General features: G+C 41.4%; 1 long non-coding RNA gene across 3 annotated transcripts in view; it reads left to right on the plus strand.

Annotated features, from left to right (window-relative positions):
* The window catches only part of LOC132768825 (uncharacterized), a 35169-nt gene extending 24506 nt beyond the window's left edge, over window positions 1-10663 (plus strand). Inside the window, exons 5-9 of one of the 3 annotated variants that reach the window (XR_010909191.1) lie at window positions 1426-1628; window positions 1968-2057; window positions 3864-4265; window positions 6956-7737; window positions 10355-10663. This is a non-coding gene — a long non-coding RNA (uncharacterized lncRNA). The remainder of the gene's footprint in view (window positions 1-1425; window positions 1629-1967; window positions 2058-3863; window positions 4266-6955; window positions 7738-10354) is intronic. The other 2 variants (XR_010909193.1, XR_010909192.1) reach the window with 2 other exon arrangements.
* Window positions 10664-10987: the final 324 nt, after the last annotated feature.

The following is a 10987-nucleotide window of genomic DNA, read 5'->3' on the forward strand; positions in this document are numbered from 1 at the left end:
ACTTTCAGACATTTCCACAAGATATTGCAATAAGGTCTATATTCAAAATCTCTAGCGGAGCAGAATACATTAGACAGATTATCCACTTGTCTCTGCATTGGTTTAAATACATAAGCAAATGTTCTTTACATTTGGTTTATAGAAGAACATACATAAAAGAGGGAAAATAGCAGGCAAGTTTTGTTTGGTGACTGTCATGAGTGTCACACAAGAGAGTCTTTGAGTGTTCCTTCTAGATTTATCAGATATCTGAGCTCAGTACTGAATACTTTATAGAGAGGCTCTTTAGTCAGGTTACCAGGGTGTATGAACTCTTCAGATTGAGTTCAGCAGATCTACTTTGACGGAGAAATCAGAAGGATGGAAGAACAGGAAGGTAGAGACAGAAAACCTGGAAGAAAGGTGTTTGGTTTTATTTATTTTCAAAAACTTCAAAAATATTTTAATTGAACTTATAGTGGAAAAGAAATGATTATTTTAATTACGTTGGTTCTAACTTAGCAATTAAATGTATGTCTTATTACTAAAAATACCATCAGTTATTTCACTTCTCCTCACCCTGTTCCTGCTTTGTGTTTGTGAGGAAAGGAAAGAACTTCATCGGTTTGGGAAAAAACATTTTTCCCTTCCATCAATTGAAAAGGAATGAGTGAAATTAAAAATGGACGCAGAAACAAAAACATTTAACTATAAATATAAACTATAACCTCAGATCCACATCAGCTTTCACCCTTAACAAAACCATATCACTACGCCTATAAAAATACTAGATCAATTCTCAGAAATAGTTTAGTGACAAGCCAGCATAGTTCTTTAAAATCCTTTTCCACCTTGACTGATTCTTCTGTTGTCGTTGTGTCTCCTTGGCATTACACTCCACCCAGAATCCCAGCTCTCTTCCTCTCATCTTCCCACTCTTCCTTCTTGGGGTCTATCTTACGAGGGATTCCCTCTGGGTCTCTCTTTCTCTGCTCCCTGTTCTCTTGCCTCACTCACCCTTTCCCACAATGTCAAATATTCTGTCAACCAGCATGCCTTTTCCAAACATATCTCTGCACAATAAGGGAGTGGAGTGTACCATGGGCCTCCTCTTCCTGTTCCTTGCTCCCTCTTGCTGCATGGAGTAAAAAACTGTCAGGGAAGGCAGTGTGGAGACTGAGCAGCATAGCAAAGTAAAACCTTATCCGCCATATCTCTCCCCCCAAGATGTTTTCAAAGTTATGCAAGGTTTCATTAGTACAATGGAACTACACGTTTAGGCTCCCCCCCCCCCCAAGAAATTGTTGGTTACATGTTGCACAACCACCTCCCATTACACAAATGCAACCCATATATTCCTCTGACCCTTTATTTTTTGTTGCATAAGAAGACCTGCAGGCATTGGTGGCTTTACTCTTTGCCAAGTTACATTCTATATCCACATAGGAATCCAAGAAGAAAGAGAAAGAAAGAGGAATGATGTCGGATCTGTTAAAAAAATAACATCTTCAGTTCAACCTGTGATTTATAGTCAGCATTGGAGTTCTGTTATACATCCAGCCACTCACAGATGTTAATCTGGTCAGTCATCAAGATGAGGGTTATTTTCAGTTGTAACAAGCAAAGCTGGGAACCTTTTCCCAAGGCAGGTGGGAATACCTATTTCATTATTTTTCTTTACAAACACAGTAAATATTGTTTTGTTTGATGTTATTTACTGTTCTATCTGTACTGTCCTAATCTCAGTGTCATTTTTACATTTCATTATATGGTGAGTGGAGTGTGTTTTCCCTGTTTTGCTGTTCCCATTTTGGTAACGTTTTAATGATTTAATTGTACTGGACTCCCAAGTTTGGGTTGGGTGAATGTGTATGTGTGTGTGTACACATAGACAAAAATGTATGTAAACACAGGTGGGTGGGTGGGTGGATGGATGGATGAGGGGTATGTAGGTGTTGTTTCCTTTTTTTGCCTTTATAAATGCTCAGAACTAGAAGCTGGTGGCAGTACTGAAGAGAGAGATAAGATGGCACCAATGGTTTCCTGCATCCAGATGACTGAGCTACTTCACCACATTGGTACATTTCCCATTGCTTTTTCACCATGTTGTATATAAAGGAAAATGTATTTATTAACCACTGAAAGTTCAATGTGAGATGCCTCACAGGAGCAATCTCTTTAATAGCATCAAAAACACACTCTGACAAGCTGGTTTTTTAATTTATTCTTGTTACTTTTTGTGTTAGTTCTGCTTCTGTTAGTGCTAATTCTGCTGTGTTTACTCTGTGATGATCTGCTATTGAAATCTATGCAGATGTGATAATAGTCAACCAGAAATGGATGCATCATACCCAGGAGGGAGCCTTGCAGGGTGAGGGAGAGGAGAATATCATAAAGTTTCACGATACACCTCACTGATGCACATGTGCTTAAAACTCAGAGACATGCTGAATAATAGCGGATCATCAGTCAGATTTAAAATGTTGGTTTTGTGAGAAAATGACATTATGAGGGGGTCTATCAAATCATTTACATCTCTAAACAAGGAGACTGGGTTAGGAGTGGCATACATGATCACCTCACACAACACAACTTCAACAGAGGAAGGTGCCTCCTGAAAAGCAGCCCCTTTCCTAATAAAGACTAGCAGGCTATTGGTGGCCCTCTTGGGTTTCATAATTTATTTTTCTTGCTGATGTGCGGCTGTAATATGAATCATGTTGATTTTGAAAAACAAATGATATATTCAAATTATCATATTTGCACAAAAAACATCCATTTTGCCCTTCTTCAGATTTATATTCACACAGTTGCCAATGTATGCAAACAATAACACACATCTGTAATGAATGCCATATGCAATTATCTGCAGCATCGCCTCCTCTAATGCCAGACGTGGCTCTTTTCGCAGAGCTCTACATTTGCAGTTTTGCATTCATTATGGCATACTTCTGTGCATATCAAACTCCTCCACCCCCCCCCCTTTTTAATTTAACTGGTACTACATATGCTGTCTATCTGTAGATTATTAATAATGTGGATCTATATCTGCTATCGTACCACACAAAGCAAAAAAAGGGGGGGAAGGGAGGAGGAAACAAAAGGATCTTGTCCAATACATGTAGAAGCATAAGAGCTCAAGAAAATGAGGCTGGCATGGGGTCATATCTGCAAAGGTCTACCACAGAAGGAAATCCCACAGAGCAGTGGTTCCCAACCTTTGGTCTTCCTAACAGCTGGTAAGCTGGTAATCTAGGTGGCATTTCTGGGAGTTGAAGTCCAAAACAACTGGAGGATCAAAGGTTGGGAACACTGACATAGAGCAACACATTCAACTATAGGTCTTTTACAGATACTATATAGAAGTCTCCCATTGGGGAACATTTGGCCCTCCAGATGTTTTGAACTTCTCCCAGAAACCTAAACTAGCAAAGCCAATGGTAAGGAACTATGGGCATTTTAGTCCAACACATTGGAAGACCAAAACATCCTTACCCCTTTTGTATGCTGCTCCTGAGGCCCCATCTAAACTGCCATATAATACACTTTGAAACAGTGTTGCATGGTCAGTATAGACTCATGTAATGGAGTTCAATGCAGTTAAACTGCATTACTTGAGTCTACACTAACCATATAATTCAGATTCAAACTGTCCCCAGTGTAGATGAAGTCTGAGTGCCTTAAAGAGAGAAAACGGAAAAAAATGTAATCATCTGAATCAAGCTGATTCTTGGTGTGCTAAAATAAGAGCTTGGAGACGTTATGTGTTTTGGATTAGTATTGTTTTCAAGCTTTGGAGATTTGTGACCAAATCCTTTTTCATCTGCAAAGCACATTATCATGGAATGCCCATATCAAACACTTTATCCCTCTGTCTCTTCCAGGTTTAAAGACACCATAGTTTGGTATGACAACTTTATTGGACTAAAGATGGTTATCATACATTACCTTTAAACCACACTCAGGGCACTCAATTTGAACCAGAAAGTCAAAGAAAAAATCATCACCAAGTGTGAGGAGATGGCAAAGAGGGAGTGCAAGAAGAGTACATTCCTGGTATGCTTACTTCTGTCATCTGAACACAGCCTCGCAGGCTAACCTTCTTAACACAGTGGAATGTCTGTCAAAGACATATAGATGGCCAGAATGGACAAAACAAAAACTGAAGGGGAAAAGCTTCCACAAACAGCAAGGAAATATTAGGAGGCTGTGAGTGTTTGCAGCAAAGAGCCAATGAGATATCATGCCCAGGAATCAGCATGAGGACAAACTGGAAGAATGACTGAGTAAGTGACACCAATATCCAGTAGCTGAGAGAGAAGGAGCAGAGAGTCCAGAAACAGAACAACTGTGTACAAAAGATATGCAGGAAAGAGGGAGTTATCAGGGTTCCAGGAACATCAATAAGGCATGCAGCTCAAGATAAGCATAAGTTGAGGGTGAAGATGAATGTGGTTATGGATTGCAATACATGAAAGAACTAATGAGGTGGGTGAAAGGAGCTCAGAAATTGATGCAAAAAAGAAAATAGATCAACACACACTGATCATGACTCAGCCCCACCTGTCTTTAAACTCAGAAACAAGTTCTGTTGAATTCAGTGGCATTTAGTTCCCAAGTGAATGACTATAGGATTGCAGCTGGAACAGTAGGGCTGACCAAGAAGAGAGAAAGTACTGTGAATCCTAAGAATAATGAAGAGAGAGGGATGATAAATTAATGATGGATCCAGTACTTTTATCTGAGAATGCTAGTGCAGTGTTGCATTTTTAGTGTTGGACTAAATTATATAGACCAGGGTTCTGTTCCCTGATAAGCCATGGAAACCCACCAGGTAAACTTGGACTCATTCTCTGCCCCATAAAACATTGATGGGGTCACCTTATGTGGTGAAGTGTGAATGTTAACTTTTAGTCATGTGTAATTATAGATAGATGTTTAATAGGGGTAAGTATTTAAAATAGCATAACTGGGGGGATGGTAGCCACCTCAGCTCACTCTGAGCTGGGTTGCCATGGAAAAAGGGGTGGAGCCAACTGTCAATTGGCAGCGCAGGCATTTTGAAACAGTCAGTCTGTAGTCGGAGAACTACAAGGAAGGTTGGTTCTCCTATGTTGAAAATCAGGAAAGCAGTCTGTAGTCGGAGAACTACAGGGAAGGCTGATTCTCTGACTACAGACTTTGCAATGATGCCACCACTTTGTAACGACACCTCCACTTTGTAAAGATGACACCAGAAGGTCTCCTACTATTTCTAATGGATTTATAAAATTGATAACACAGCTAATAGCTTATAATATTTTGTTGGTTGGGCTTTCTTTAATGTGTGGTGTGGCTTGACTTGAAAATATTCATAACAGAGACTTGGCTTTAAGAGAAACTGTAACAAGTTTATTGAAGTATAGAAGAAGCTTAATGGTTTCAATATTTCTTAACTCCTAGAGGCACATTTCTTTAGAGGTTACATTTATAACATTTCATAAAGCAACTCTTGAGAGGGATGTTCCTTCCACTAAACAGGTTTTAAACTTATTTTTTCTTCAAACTGAGTTTCCTTCCTTAACAGTTCACATCAAGTACCAGCTTATTCTTTCCCTATGTTATTTCTGTTGCACTAAAGATGCTTGCTGGGGTTCTCTCCCTCTTTTTGCTCAACACTAACTACTAATCTAAATAAGTCAACTTGAACTATCTAAACCACACAGGCTAAAAGCCTAAACCTTCCTGGTTCTCAACACAGTAGAACCAGCCTTTCCCTGAAGTTCGTTAACTACAGACTGCTTCCCTGATTCTCAACACTGTAGAACCAGCCTTTCCTGCAGTTCTCAGACTACAGACTCCCTTTCTGATTCTCAACACAGGAGAATCAGCCTTCCCTGTAGTTCTCCGACTACAGACTGACTGTTTCAAAATGCCTGCCCTGCCAAGTGGCAGTTGGCTCTGCCCTTTTTCCATGGCAACCCAGCTCAAAGTGAGCTGAGCTGGCTACCATCCCCCCAGTTATGCTATTTTAAATACTTACCCTTTTTAAACACCTATCTATAATTACACATGAGTAAAAGTTAAAATTCACACATCACCACATCTTAATTTATTGTTGAATTTATTGTTGTATTTTTATGGCATTGAATATTTGCCTTTTATGTTGTGAGCCCCTTGGGGAGATAGGGTGAGATGGAAAAAAAGCTTTACTTACTTACTTAGGGTCATCCTAAGTCAAGCATGACTTGAAGGCACGCAAAAAACAACAATACAAAATTTACTTCAATTTGGATAGAAGGTGGTTAGAATATTTGACCAGAGCTATCGACATTGAGGTTCAAATCTCCACTAAGCTATGGAGCTTCTTGGGTGATTGTGGAACAGTCTCCATAAAGTGGCTTTAGGATTAAAGCAAAGTGGATGGGTGTTGGTAATTTGAGAGTGGTTTGAGGAGAGGGAGAGACAGAACAAGTGGCTGGGTGGAAGAAATGTTTTCAGGCCCCAACTTTAGGAGCCACAACCCATTACAAAATGAAACCAGAGAATTGGGGAAGGGAAACTTGCACAATAATAAACCTGCCATTTTGAAGGTGACAGAAGGAAGAAGGCTTTACTGTCACGCTCATGACTGAAGCACAAGAGCATTTCTGCTCATCCTTCTGCACACAGAATCCTGTTTTGTGTTGAGTTGAGCAAAAGAGTTTACAAATCTCTGAAAGCATCTGCCATGTGATAGGTGCTAGCCATGTTTGTATTTGCTTGTTACTAGTACTAAAAAAGACAAGTGAAAGCTTTCTGGGGCTGCTACTTTGTGGTCGCTCATGGGCTTCTGAATGGCATGTGCTTCTGTGACCCATGTAGCAATGGCAACCCCTGTATTTACCTCCATCTATATAAGGGGTGCAGTGAACTGAAGAGAAAACATTTCTCCTTACTATTTGAACAGTAAACAAGATCTTTCAGTTCACACATTCTTTCTCTGGCTTGACTCCAGTGTGGGGCCTTTGCAACCTGGTCTGGAGCTCGCCTCAACAGCTGCGAGGAGACTTTTTCAGCTTTTATCTGGATGTTTTCAGACACAAAGGAATTTTCCAAGACGAGAAGCTCACCTACTAAGTAACTCATCGGCTATGTACCATAACTGGTTTGTAAAACGTTCTCACAAGGCTCCTCAGTGAAGGCTATGGGATTCTCCACAGCTTGGGAAAACACCTTTTTTGGACTATAGCTCCCAAACCTCTTCAACCAGGTTATTGGCTGGAATATTGTGGGCGTTGGAGTCCCAAAAAAGGACCTTTGCCAAAGTGTCAGATAAACCTTTGTTTTGTTTAAAAAAAAACCAGGCTTGCATCAGTCAGAGAGAATCATGGGATATTAAATTCACTTCCTCTAGAATGTACAGTTTGGATCAGAAGCATCCATGTTGCTGTCCTTGCTGCCTCCAAATTTAGCTCTCTCGCTCTCCTTCATAAGCCCCTGGGGAAATCTCTTTGCAGATGTGCTGCTCATACCCTGGCTTCATTCCTCTTCTCCGGTTCTGTTTTGCTCAGAGGCAAGGATGGCACCCTGGAAGACACAGATGAAGGAGGCTGTTATGTCACAACTATTAAGCTTGATATTGGGTGTCTTTCTGGGAGCAAGAAATTGTGATTCACAGCTAGAATTTCTTTTCCTCTTCCTATTGCATTGCATTCCGCATTTCTGGACAACAAAGGAAGAAGGGAGAAAATACTGCCACCATTGCATAAATTCCTCTAATTCTCATCTTGCAAATGGGTAAGAAATGGGGGTGAAGGGATGCTTTACAACTTCTCAAAGGGCAAGATTTGATCCTGGAGCATTTGATTGCTGATCCCTCATTTGTGATTAGAAGCCAAGAAACACCCCTTTGCTAAAATAAATGTACATTGTACCAATATGTATCTTTTCCTCACTAAATCCAAAAACAGAGATAAAGCCACATTTGCTTCCTGCATCTCTCTCTCTCTGTCGGATGCCTGTTGTATTATCAGCTGATGCCTCTGCATTGATGAATCTGCTGAGCTGTAAAAAAAGAATGGGGGGAGGGTGGAAAGAGATGTGCTGAGTAAGAGGAGTAAATAAAAGGAAGCAAAATCCTCCATTGTCCACTGCTGACAGCAGTAGGGTTCGTGATTAATAATTGAACTGCTTTTCCAGGAAAGTAAAGGAGGTGCTAGAGTCCAAGCCACAACAACAAACAGACATAGTCCTGTTCCAGGAAAGGCTGTGTTCTTCCATGAGGCTTTATGGAGTGATTACACTGTGCTGCAGGCATTCTGAACTAGAAGAAGGTTGTGATTCTGCTGCATCTGATACTGAGCAAACTGCCTACGCATTGGCACACTTGAATGCTGATGAAGTCTAAATCCAGCAGCCAATATCAAGAGACACAGCCTTGCACAGTCATGTGGCCAAGACAGTGGAAGATGTATGGAATATTTTACACAAAATTGCATACTCTGTGTGTGGCTTTTTTAAGACTGTTGTTGCATGCCTTCAAGTCATTTCTGGCTTATGGCACCCCTATGGCAAAGTTATCATGGGGTTTTCTTGGCAGAATTTAGCCAAAGTTTGACCTTGCCTTCCTCTGAAGCCGAGAAAGTGTGACTTGCACCCAGGAGGTTTCTGTGGCCAAGCAGTACAGCTACATTGTAAAATTAAGGCAGTTTGGCAGCACTTTAACTACGATGGCTTAATGCTATGGAATCAATTGAGGTGTAGTACTTGTATAGAAGACTGCCAAGGAATATCAAGTGTTGCAGGCTGTATTTCAAAGGACGGAATGGCAAAACCACCTCTGAGTTTTCCTTGCCTGAAAAACCCTATAACATTCATGGGGTTGCCAAGAGGACAGACACATATACACACGCCACACATTGCCCAGAGGCCAAATGAGAAATTGCAGCAAAATACCCCTAGCTTTAAAATGGGGTCTTCTCTAAACAGATGCAAAAGCAAGGGGGTACAGTGGTGGAGGCAGAGCTTGAAAACAATTATCTATAGCAGGGGTCCTCAAACTACAGCCCGTGGGCCACTTCTGGCCCACCAAGGGCACTTATCCGGCCTGCGGAGGAACAGCGTCCCGTCCCCCCACACAGTGCCCCTCCCTTGGCTGGCTCACGCTATCCGTCAGGCCCGATGGGCAGTGTGAGCCAGCCAAGGGCGGCTGCCCCGCATGGCCTACTCTCGCGTAAAGTACCTCGCGAGGTGCTTTACGCAAGAGTAGGCCGCACAGTGCTGCTCCTCCCTTGGCAGGCTCACGCTGCCCATCGGGCCTATGGGCAGCGTGAGCCAGCCAAGTGAGGCTGACCCGGCGCTCCATGCAGTCATGCCAGCCACATGACCTTGGAGGTGTCTACGGACAACGCCGGTTCTTCGGCTTAGAAATGCAGATGAGCACCACACCTCAGAGTCACACATGACTGGACTTCATGTCAGAGGAAAACCTTTAACACGGAAAATTGTGGGAGAAAGAACTCTTGTCTGTTGGAGGTAGGTATGAATGTTTCAATTGGCCACCTTGATTACCATTTCATAGCCTGACAGTTTTTAGGGAGAATCCTTTGTTGAGATGTGATTAGCTGGCCCTGATTGTTTCTTGTCTGGAGTTCCCCTGTGTTTGAGTGTTGTTCTTTATTTACAGTTATAATTTTAGAGTTTTTTTAAATACTGGTAGCCAGATTTTGTTCAGACTAGAAATATGAAGATTTCCCATTCTCTGCTCCTGGAATTAACTGCCTAAAGAGGGCTAGAAAGAACGCCCTCTAAGGGCCCTTCCACACAGCAAAATAAGATATGTGCAATGTGCATAGGAATTTTTAATTGATTAAAAAAAACCTATAGTCTGGCCCTCCAACGGTCTGAGGGACAGTGAACTGGCCCCCGGTTTAAAAAGTTTGAGGATCCCTGATCTATAGTTTCACCCTGTTTTGTTACAAGTAATGAGTTACTTGGGGAAATGTGGAAATAACAAAGTCACATCTCAAAAGTAGCATAATAGATGAGATGTTAATTCCTTCATGTAATGAATGATGTTTCTAGTTATTTGCTCAGGCCATTTTCAAAGGAACCTTGACAGACTGTTCCAGTTTGATGGCATTCTTTTATCATTCCTAGGGTTTTTTTCCATCTCAAAAAAGTAACAGAAAGTATTAGACAAGGAATTAGAAGTGTAATTAACAATTTCCCACAAGCAGTGCTAACAGGGTACTCTAAGGACCAGGCTGTGGCACAGTTATCTGAGAGCTAGCTGCATTAAATCATTTGTCTAGCTTGCTGTCAAACTATGCAGCTCAAAAGATAGTTGCATCTGTCAAGTAGGAAATTTAGGTACTGCTTTGGCTAATTTAACTAATTATTCTGCACCTTCCAGCAGCGTGCAGAAGAATGAGGAAGTACTCAATCAAAGGACTCGGTGTCACAATGGACACAATGAAGTGGCAACTCCCCCTGTGGCTAGAATTGAGCCGGAATCCAGCATACCCTCATGAAGCCGGAAAAAGCTGGAATGTTAAATTGCCTGTATGTCTGTTCATATGTGTTGTATGTCTAACTGGCACTGAATGTTTGCCATGTATATGTACATTGTAATCTGCCCTGAGTCCCCTGAGGGGTGAGAAGGGTGGAATATAAAAACTGTAAATAAAATAAAAATAAATAAAATAAAATTCTGACAATGAAATGTGAGTAATGGGAATGCATTACTTCTCAACAACTTTCCAAGCTGTGGGTGTGAGTGAGAAGAGCACAAACGTTGTGTTTGTTGTCTGTTCCTTCATCTCTTCTCCCAACTCATTCTTCTGCCAGCCACATACCCTTCTAGTATCAAAGTTCAGGTCAGCTCCAAGACAATTGCAGGAGGGCAAAGGGAAAACACCAGGAAGGAAACTCTGGGAGTGTAGCATTCCTCATCCACACAGTCACTTTCACTGTGAAAAATGGATCCATGTTTTCATTTCTACATGACTGAACCAGGTCCATATTTGAATTGGCCTTTAACAACACA

Source organism: Anolis sagrei, chromosome 2 (genome assembly GCF_037176765.1).
Source record: "Anolis sagrei isolate rAnoSag1 chromosome 2, rAnoSag1.mat, whole genome shotgun sequence".
Taxonomy (NCBI): Eukaryota; Metazoa; Chordata; class Lepidosauria; order Squamata; family Dactyloidae; genus Anolis; species Anolis sagrei.